Genomic DNA, 12,058 nt, shown 5'->3' with positions numbered 1-12,058 from the left:
TACATGCTTAAATGTGATACAAACAGGCTACAATACATAGGTCTCACTTCCAGGGACATAAAGTCCAGGATAAGGGAGCATCTTTCAACTCTTGGCAGGGGCAAATCTATCACCCCCCTAGTACGGCACTTCCATGAGATACACAATGATAATCTCAACACACTAAAATGGTGTGCGATAGAAGAGATGAAGGTGCCCAATTGTGGGGGGGGGGGAAGATATAGATAAACTCCTAGCTAAGAGAGAGATCCTCTGGATTTTCAAATTGAGAACCAGACATGCAGAAGGTCTTAACTCAAGATATGATATCAACTTTTGGGAGTGATATCTCTTTAAATAGTATACCACATTAAGGGTATAGGATCATTTTGAGGAACCAGTTTGTCTTTATTCTCATCCATAGAGATGCTAATATACATGACACCCCTGGTTTGTGTAGACTATTTTCACTCCAATGATATACTATTTAAACAGTTTGCTTTCATTTTCCTATGTCTATATGATTATTTCATATATTATAAAGTGACCTAATCTCTAATTTTGAGAGAGCTTCCCCTCTATGGCATCTTATATACACACATTTGTATGAGGTATACGTATAGACATTTGATGACAGTCTGTTGGGATAATTTTCCTTCTCAAAATGTGGGTTTAACACACGTAATTTAAGATGATGATCTGTTGCTTGTCCCCTATACTTCGTGTTTATGAATATGTATATTCACTTTCTTTTCAAACAACAGGTTTTTTAGATCATATTAGTGTTGATTCTTACAATTAGATTATGTGTTAAAATCTTCACTACCACATACAATAAAGTACTAAAAAATTTTTTATCAGAGCAGAAACAACTTAGGGTTAAATGTTCTGTCTGACACAGGTGATGACGGTTAAGTAGCGCTGCTCAAGAACCAATCAAAGGGTTTTTGATGTTTTTTAAAGAGTCTAGAGCATGCATGTAATAGGCTATTAGTATGGGAGTTTCCCGAAACGCGTAAGTTGTATATGCTGCGCCCCCTTTTCACCTTTCTTTCTATTGGCGGCTATGTCAAGTTTTTAAAAATTGACCAATAAAGATACATATTTTTTATTCAACATACCCAAGCGTGCATTTTCTCCTTTCAAGCTCTCACACTTGAATATAATACACGTTACCTAGCACATTTCACAATGGCACATTTATCTGGCACCTGCATTTGTTACACTTGTTCAGAGTAATATACATTAGATGGCACACTTCTTATCCTTGAAGCTCAACGCCAGTACTCAAATGTCACTAACAGGCCAGATTCTAAGGATTTCCAAATCTGAGGTGAGTCAGTGTTTGATCAGAAGACCAACCTAGCTTGTGAAATACTCACAATATACCCTTTTTAGAATTGCATAAGGATGCAAACGAGAAACACTACTTCCTGTGATATGTTATGTTTACTGTAGCTACATCAGGAGAAACAATTTTAAGGTTAATTCCTGGAGAACCCCTTATCTATGCCCCAAGTACCCCCAGGTTGAGAAACAAGGTACTAGAACATCCACCACTTCTGCCTGAGGATCCCTGGACCTCACAAAGTACCTGTGAAGTTTGTTGTTCAAACAATAGGCCATCAGATCTATGTCTGGTAGGCCCCAAAGATCTGCAATCAAAAAGAACACATCCTGATGGAGAAACCAGTCTCCTGGATGTAGAGACTGATGACTGAGAAAGTCTTCATCCCAATTGTTCACTCCACGGATGGGAATCACAGCTATTAGGCAAGAACTGACTTCTGCCCAAGAGAGAATTTGAGACACCTCCATCATAGCCAGGGAACTGTGAGTTCCCTCTTGATGGCTGACATAAGCTACTGCTGTAACATTGTCTGTCTGGAAAAAAATCTAAGACTCCCTTTTCAACAGAGACCAAGCCTGAAGAGCTGAGGCGTAACTAGAAACCACAGGGCCCAGGTGCAAGAATCTAAGAAGAGGCCCCCCCACCGCCCCTCCCCCCCCTCCAAAAAAGGTGAATTTAATACATTTTTTTTTAAAAAAATTACATTTAACACAGAAAAAAAATGTGAATCAGATTACATGTCTGCAAAAGGAGGTACCCTGTACCCACAGTCTGTGAGATGGTCTGACCCCCTATTACTGTATATATGTATGTATATATATATATATATATATATATATATATATATATAGTGACACTATTTAACCCCCCAGAACGGTATATAGTAAGTTAGTGACACAGTCTGTAATCTGCCGGTGAGATGGCTGGCCTGACCCTACCCGCCCAGTACTTTATAAAGTGCCCACATTAGTCAGTGACATGGTCCACCCCCCCATACTGTATATAGTGGTACTGTATAATGACACTGTTCACCCCCTGCCCCACCAATGCTGTAGTAACAAGGTCTGTAATTTGCTGGTTCCACAAACATACACACATACATACATGCATAAATACACACACAGTCACATACATACACACACCATACATACACACATAAACACCAATGGGTAAAACAGAAAAAAAAATATTAAAAAATATATATATATATTTTTTATTTTTTTTTTAAAGCTGGGCCCCCACCCTCAGGGGCCCAGTTGCACTTGCGACCTTTGCACCCCCTGTAGTTTTGCCCCTGCTGAAGAGTTCTGAATAGTGCACAGAGTTCTAAAATATAGATTGGTAACCTTCCAAACCCGTTGTGCTGTTAGAGCCCCCCAAACAGCCAACCTGAAAGAATTGCATCTGTGCTGATCAAAGACCAGGTAGGATGAGCAAAAGTTAGAGACAGGTTTTTGCTGGAATCTAAGAATATCTTTCGAGATATCTGGGTATGATTGCTGCAACATTGATGTAGCATACAAAGCTGAAGAGGTCTTGGGAAAATGAGCACATGAAATTGCATCCAAACTTCCATACACAGAGCCACTGAAGGGAATGAGAAAGACTGAAGGATCAGACAGGTTGATATCAATTTTATTCATCTCTGCTCTGTTAGAGAAAGACTCATAGACACTGAATCTATTTGGAAACCTTAAAAGGTAACTTTTGTCTGAGGAATCAATGAACTCTTTGGTAAATTGATCCTCCAACCATGTTTTTGAAGACACAACAACAGTTGTTTTGTGTGAAATTCTGCTAAATGAAAAGATTGAACTAGTACCAAGCTATCATCCAGGTAATGAAACACTGCAATACCCTGAGCTCTGATTACAGACAAAAGGGACCCCAGGACCTTGGTAAATATTCTTGGAGTTTTAGCTAGACCAAATGGAAGAGCAAGAAACTTATAATGCTTTACCAGAAAAGCAAACCTCAGAAACTGGTGATGTTCTGAGTGAATTGGAATATGAAGGTAAGCATCCCTTAAATCTACTGTGGACAAAAAAATACCTTGTTGAATAAAAGGTAGAATAGTCCTGATAGTTTCCATTTTGAAAGATGATATTATTACAAATTTGTTTAAAGTTTTCAGATCCAAACTTGGTCTTCTTTCTTTGGAATAATGAAGAGATTTGAATTAAATCCCATTCCATGTTCGAGTAAAGGAACTGGAACAATTACTCCCATATCTTCCAGAACTGAGACAAATTGAAAAAAGCTTTGATGAGGATTCAGTTTTCTGTTCTTTATTCTGACGAAAGAAACAAAAACGATTAGGAGCTTTACATTTTGCTTTTGACTTCTTGTCTTGAGAAAAAAAAGCTCCTTTACCTCCAGTAATAGTAGAAATAATAGAATACAATTCAGACCTAAATATTTTTTTTTCCTTGAAAGGAAAGAGAAAGTAATCTAGATTTAGACACCATATCAGCATTCCAGACTTTAAGCTATAGGGCCCTCCTGATAAGAATAGCTAAAGACATGTTTTGACATTGATTTTCATAATATCAAACACAGCATCACAAATAAAATTGTTTGCACTTTTAAGTAAATTCAATATATTAGAATTTTCAGGGTTATCAGAAAACTGCTGTGCAAGACTGGCTAACCAGTAAGTAGACGCAGCAGCTACATCAGCTATATATATTCCTGATCTGAGTATATAACCAGTATATAAAAAGGCCCTTCTTAGAAAGGATTCTAATTTCCTGTCTAAATGGTCTTTAAAAGAAGTACTGTCTTCTAAAGAATTAGTAGTATATTTTAGTTAGAGTGGAAATGGCCCCATCTACTTTGGGAACTGTTTCCTATAATTCTAAATTAGTAGCAGGTAAAGCATATAGCTTTTTAAACCTTGTAGAAGGATTAAAAGACACACCTGGTATAGAAAAGTCCTTAACAATCATGTCAGAGACAGCATTAGGTACAGGGAAAATTTCAGGGAGATTAAGAACAGGTTTAAATCATGAATTTAAATGATTACATGGTTTATCATCCGAAGGTTTAGATTCTTCAACCCCTAAAGACCACTTTTAAAAGAGAACAAATGTGTTAAACTTTAAATAAAAAAGTGGAATTATCAGGTTCTACATCAGATGAGGGAGCCTCACACTCAGAGGAAACCTCACCGTCAGAAGATACTACAGTATCCTTTGAATCAGAACATACATTACTTGTAGAAGGTAAAACTTGAACTGACCTTTTAGGCTTGTTTGAAGGCGGAAGAGCAGCCAATTCCTTCATAATAGTGATAGTATTGAAATTCTTCATTGCTGGAGGTACTCCATTACATCTGCATCTTCCTGTTATGAACAGACAGTAGGTGTGTTATTATTATCCAGAGAAACATCATTAGATTGATCAGTATGCAATAACAAATCTAAACTTGAGCCACATAAATGAGCTAAAGAAGGTACTTAAGTTGTTTTACAATAAGCACACTTAATATTAGATAGGTGTGTTTAGGAGACTCGGTTTCTAGGGTAAATTAGGGACAGATTTATGCTGCTCCATTATAGCAAATTAATTAATTACTCAACGTGCGCATATCCAAGAGACGTGCGCTAACCCGACATGCGTATACTAATGCCTGAATGTGTGCTGACCTGACATGCGTAACATAACGCACCAATGTGCACTAATCCCACGGATCACTAACCTGTACTATATGAGGCTAATAAACTATATGTACAAGGTGCGCTAACCTGACAGCGTATTATAATGTCAGGACCTGGCGAGCGAAAACTAAAGCGCAACAAAAAAATGTGTGTGCAAAATCATGGGGAATAATGAGTATCTGTCCCAGGGCTATATATACACACATACAGTATATATATATATATATATATATATATATATATATATATATATATATATATATATATATATATGTACTATACTATACAGTATACATATATATAAACTTTTAACAATTCTTAAAAGTGCCCTAATCAAAGCTGTATGAGTGTCTATATATATATATATATATATATATATATATATAAATATAAAAACAAATACTTCTCCATAGACACTCATCCACTATCAAGCAAGTAGCATACAGCCAAACCAGTACTGAAACATACCAGCAGAGGTAATGGAATAGGAGTATAATGTAGATCTGTAAAGCGATAGAATTTACAGAGGGCATATAAAGGATTTCCCATGAGGCAAAAACATTGTATCACAGACCATACCGCAAGTACATCCCTCTGACAAGCACTGTACTCTGAAGGGAACCTGCCGTCACCATAGACTGAAAGCCCCTTTCCTTGAAGAAATCATGCACATCTTCATGCTTTAACCACCTCCAACGGAGGCAAAGTAAAAACTAAGGTATGTGTGAGGTGGGAGAGGTTTTATAGGGCTCTTGGGGTTTTGGAAACTTTGCCTTCTCCAAGTGGTAGGAATGTAATGGATCGTGGACTCTCACTACATATATGAAAGAAATATACAGTGAAAAGAATCATAGGTAAAGTGGAAAATGTGTGTTGTGGGGTCTGAAGTGAGTCTAGAAGGTTGAAACCATAAAAAGTATATAGGAAATGTATGAAATGTGAAATAAAAAAGGGTGATTATCGGAATTAAGGTAGAAAAAATCCTATTTGCTGATGCAATCAGCCAATAGGATTGAGCTTGTATTCTATTGGATGATTGGAACAGCCAATAGAATGCCAGCTCAATCCTATTGGCTGATTGGATCAGCCAATAGGATTGAACTTCAATCCTATTGCCTGATTGCATCACCAATAGGATTTTTTCTACCTTAATTCCGATTGGCTGATAGAATTCAGAATTGAAGGGACACCATCTTGGATGACGTCACTTAAAGGTACCGTAATTTAGTAAGAAGACTCCGGATGAAGAGGATGTCTTGAAGATGGACCCGCTCCGCGCCGGATGGATGAAGATAGAAGATGCCGTCTGGATTCTGCCTGCCTGGAGGACCTCTTCTGCCCGGCTTGGATGAAGACTTCTGACCGTCTGGAGGACCACTCCTGCCCGGTTGGGTGAAGACGTCTCACGGTAGGGTGATCTTCAAGGGGTTAGTGTTAGGTTTTTTAAGGGGGGATTGGGTGGGTTTTAGAGTAGGGTTGGTTGTGTGGGAGGTGGGTTTTAATGTTGGGGGGGTATTTGTACTTTTTTTTTACAGGTAAAAGAGCTGATTACTTTGGGGCAATGCCCTGCAAAAGGCCCTTTTAAGGGCTATTTGTAATTTAGTGTAGGGTAGGGCTTTTTTTTATTTTGGGGGCTTTTTATTTTGTTAGGGGGATTAGAGTAGGTTTAATTAGTTTATTAAAAATCTTGTAATTATTTTATTATTTTCTGTAATTTAGTGTTTGCTTTTTTTGTACTTTAGATAATTTTATTTAATTGTAATTAATTGTATTTAATTTAGGTAATCAATTTAATTATAGTGTAGTGTTAGGCGTAATTGTAACTTAGGTTAGGTTTTATTTTACAGGTAAATTTGTCTTTATTTTAACTAGGAAGTTATTAAATAGTTAATAACTATTTAATAACTATTGTACCTAGTTAAAATAAATACAAAGCTGCATGTAAAATAAAAATAAACCCTAAGCTAGCTACAATGTAACTATTAGTTATATTGTAGCTAGCTTATGGTTTATTTTATAGGTAAGTATTTAGTTTTAAATAGGAATTATTTAGGTAATTGTAGTAATTTTATTTCGATTTCTTGTAATTATATTTAAGTTAGGGGGTGTTAGGGTTAGGGTTAGACTTATGTTTAGGGGCTAATACATTTAATATAGTGGCAGCAACGTTGTGGGCGGCAGATTAGGGGTTAATAAATGTAGGTAGGTGTTGGCGATGTTAGGGACGGCAGATTAGGGTTAATAATATTTAACTAGTGTTTGCGATGCGGGAGTGCGGCGGTTTAGGGGTTAATATATTTATTATAGTGGCGGCGATGTCCGGTTCGGCAGATTAGGGGATAAACATATTATTTTAGTGTTTGCGATGTGGGGTGGGGCCTCAGTTTAGGGGTTAATAGGTATTTTATGGGTGTTAGTGTACTTTTTAGCACTTTAGTTAAGAGTTTTATGCTACGGCATTACTGACTTTAAAATGCGGTACCAGGCTTGACAGGAGAAGTTCTACCGCTCACTTTTGGTCAGTAATACCGGCGCTATGCCAGTCCCATTGAAAATATAGGATACGCAATTGACATAAGTGGATTTGTGGTATTTCCGAGTCTGACCAAAAAAGTGAGTGGTGAGCCTTGTAATACCAGCGGGACCGGCCAATGCTGCTTTTTAACCCTAACGCACAACTCGTAATCTAGGTGAGAGGAAATAGAGGAAATAGAGGAAAAAGGACAAAAAAGGGAATGATGGAAGTATCAGTATGGTATGGAGTCACACAGTACATGTTATAGGGACTTAAGACTAACAACAAACTTGGGCTTATTTGGACACAGTACCATTATACCCAATAACGTAACAATGTATTATATTGCACATATATATCATGTTCCAGAAATATGTCTTCTGAGCGATATGGTGCTGATCTGAGATCTTACTCAGCTGAGGGTGGACATAAAGGTTATACAACAAATTAATACAAAAACACAGTGCAGTAGTTAGTTAACACCAATGTTGCAAGTAGTGCACAATTATTTCTATTTTTGCACTCATATTTGAAGTCCAAAGTAATTTTTTAGTGCTCAAGTGATAGTCGAGGACGCTAACATCTCCATGTTGGATGGTGCATATGCACTAAATCCTTCACATAATAGACTATTATAGGGCCACGCAGTAAGATTCAACAACTTTCAAAATGACTTCTGTTATCTAATGTGCTTTGTTCTCTTGGTATCCTTTGTTTAAAAGCATGCCTAGGTAGGTTTAAGAGCTGGGAGCTAGCTACTGATTGGTAGCTGCACATATAGCTCCCAGTAGTGCATTGCTGCTCCTTCAATAAAGGGTACCAAGAGAATGAAGGGCTGCCAAACTCTACACTGGCTACCCATACAATTTAGAATACAATTCAAAGTATTAACCCTAACCTATAAAGCACCCTTGCTTACAACTATATTTCCTCTCTCATATTCAAATAATGCCTAAGGTCAAGCATAGCTATTGGCTAAGAGGTGGAAATGTCACCTCATTGAAAAAATGAGCTGTGCTGTGGATGGCCGGGGGAGCTGAAACCACAGTGAAATAATGGTACCTATTCATCAGGTTATTTTCAAACTAATGAATGAAGGACACCTTTAATTTTAGTGATGTCAAATCCTAGAGATTTTGAAATGCTAGAATTTACCATCACTTTAATTAGAGTGAAGACCATTATCCAGTTTGTGCCAGGGTATTCATTATAAAGCGCTTCACTCCTAGGGCTGGGTCACAGCTCATGCATATGTAAATATTATTCCCTGTAAGATGTGGTTGAAGTGTTAAAGACATAATTCACCATGAAATACACTTTTTTCTTTTTGAGTTGGCACCTTTAGAAGCATCAATAGAGAGGACACTGTAAATCATTTTTGAAAAATTGACATTTGAAAGATACATTTGTTTGATTAATTAAAACATAAATGTTATGATGAAACTAAACAGTCCATTTTTGTTAGCAACTTTATATGCTTTTAGTAATGAATGCTGCATATTATATTCTTGCATATGAGAATCCATATTTACATATTGTTTCTATGTGTATGTAAGAGACACATTATTTATTAAAAAAAAAACCTTCAGCTTCAAAAAACAATTTCTATAGGTGAGTAAATTTATTACACTTCAGGCAAATGACAAGCACACAGCTGTTAGATCAACTTACTGAGAGATGTACACAGCAGATTTTTTAAACGGCCCTTGATCATCTGATTGCATTATGAGTGGGTGGGGAGTAACTGTCTCTGTGAAAAATAACTTGGAGCAAGTAAAGACAAAAATTCACGAAACAGGTCACATAGTTAACTGAATAATGGTAAATTCATCTCCTGAAGATATAATTATACTGTAATGTCATAGTTTACTAGAATTAGCAGAATTCCACGAGTACAACCTACAGGTTCATTACATAACTGTTAACCATTTGTCAGCATACATTTAAATAAATAATGTGAACTAGATAGTATCTACTATAAATCTTATTTGCTTAAATATTGCATTTAAAAGCCTCATATATTCTACATCAACTTTGCGAAACAGAAAAATAATGCCCATCAAAACTAGTTTAGAAATTGATAAAATAACTGTTTAATCTATAACATATATGACTCCAACAGGGATTTCTGAACAAATTAAATTAGTGTTTTATTCTAAATTTACATTAATAATTAAATATCTCAAACATGAACTTGATGATTTGAGAAACAGAGAGGAAGATCAGGAGAAAAATATGATCAGACTAACATTTCCCTTTAGCTTAGAAAAACAAAACAAGCTTTCTTAACAAGAATAAACTGAGAAACAGAAAACAGAAAATTTGCTTGATAATCCTTATGCTAACAAATAACCAGCTACTATTTTGCTAGTCTCATAGAGGCCTTTCCACAGAGATTGCACCCAAAATGTATGAGACACCTAGGGCCAGATTACAAGTGGATCACTAATTAACGCTCCCTTTCTAGCATTAATTGTGCCAGAAGTAAGCGTTTTGCGCTTGTCAAAAAAGCCAAAGATATATTCACATATCCCCCTTAGAAGTCAATGAAGAAAAAAAAAATTGGAAAAAAACCAAACACCCCGCTTTCGCACAAACACAATAGTTTATTCTTCAACATTGGAATGAGAAATATATTTACAGTAAATACATAGTTAAAACCTTTATTAATATAAATATTGCATAAATATGCTTTAATATGTTTTTATCTACTTAACTGCAAAGGGCTCCAAAGCACACAAGTGGATGTGTGCTTTGGAGCCCTTTATATATATATGTGTGTGTGTGTGTGTCTGTATGTATGAGTCAGAGGGGCCTTCTCTATAATACTATATATATATATATATATATATATATATACATATATGTGTGTGAGTCAGAGGGGCCTTCTCTATAATACTATATATATATATATATATATATATATATATATATATATATATATATATATATATACATATATGTGTGTGTGTATGTGTGAGTCAGAGGGGCCTTCTCTATAATACTATATATATATATACATTTATGTGTGTGTGTGTGTATGTATTTGTGAGTCAGAGGGGCCTTCTCTATAATACTATAAATATATATATATATATATATATATGTGTGTGTGTGTGTCTGTATGTGTGAGTCAGAGGGGCCTTCTCTATAATACTAAATATATATATACATATATGTGTGTGCATATGTGTGAGTCAGAGGGGCCTTCTCTATAATACTATATATATATATATATATATATATATATATATATATATATATATAAAGATCAGACGATAACCGCATTCCAGATATTTTAAAAAATATATTCCTTTATTCAAATTCAGTTAAAATCCACGGCACACATTATAAAACATAAAAGATCAGTGGGAAATCCGTCAGTCTGACGCGTTTCGGCTATCTAGCCTTACTCATAGACTTAATCTGACTAGCACCTGTGGAGCTTAAATACGCTCCCTCACATTCTCATTGGTTACCACTTTTCCCACTGAAAACAGATGTATGGAGACTTAAAGGGACAGCAGGTCAGAACTGTCAGTCACATGATAAAAGGCAAGCACACTTAATTTCAGTGCCATTAACACTTGGTTAGCTATAATGTGTCTTTTCTTCTTATAATATTGTATGTATCACGTAAGACCCACGATAATCTTATTTAGTGCTACTTGTCTATTGTACCATCAATAGAGTTAAACTAATGCTTTATACAAGCATAGATATAAGATAGTTATTCTCATCTTTTATTTAAGAAAAGGTTCAGACTACACCTCCATATTTAACTTCTGCTAGAGATCAATATTGAGTATATGGAGAGACATCATATAACTTTTGTTGGAGTTGAGTATAGAAAGAGGATTTAAGTGACAGGTATATTTATCATAATTCCTTAAACTAGTTACTATGTATAACCCATCCTATTATATATCTACTCCCAGAAGTTAATAATATCCCCATCTATATTTAGGCCATTTGGTTTACGCGTCCTTAGCGTAAAAATCCAATAGGCCTCCTTTCTAAACAGGGCATGTACCCTATTACCACCTCTTGGTTTTTTCATTATTAGATCAATGATCATCCAGGTGAATGTACTTGTGTCTCCCCCATGGTCAAATATGAAATGTTTAGAGACTCCTGTTGTAGCTCTGTTCTTCTCTATATCATATAGATGTTCCTTGATCCTAACCCTTGTCTCTCTGGAGGTGCATCCTATATACTGTTTCTCACAGGCTGTACATGTAACCATATATATAGCATGGTCTGATCTACAATTTGTACAAAAGCCACAGTTAAAGACCTTCTGGGTACTAGAAGATTGAAAGACCTTACTTGTCTGTGTTAGGTCGCATGCCACACAGCTACGTGTGCCACACTTGTAGTGGCCTTTACATGTGAACCAGCTACTACCCTTCTTAGGTTTTTTCAGAACACTGGGGGACACCATATTACCAATGGTAACATTCCTTTTAGATACAAACTGGCATCCCTCTTCTACCACTCTCTTTAAAACTTTATCAGCTTTCAAAATTGATAAGTTTTTTCTGATAATGTTAC

The sequence above is a fragment of the Bombina bombina genome, chromosome 1, assembly GCF_027579735.1.
Source record: "Bombina bombina isolate aBomBom1 chromosome 1, aBomBom1.pri, whole genome shotgun sequence".
NCBI classification, from domain to species: Eukaryota; Metazoa; Chordata; class Amphibia; order Anura; family Bombinatoridae; genus Bombina; species Bombina bombina.
This window is presented reverse-complemented; position numbering follows the sequence as displayed.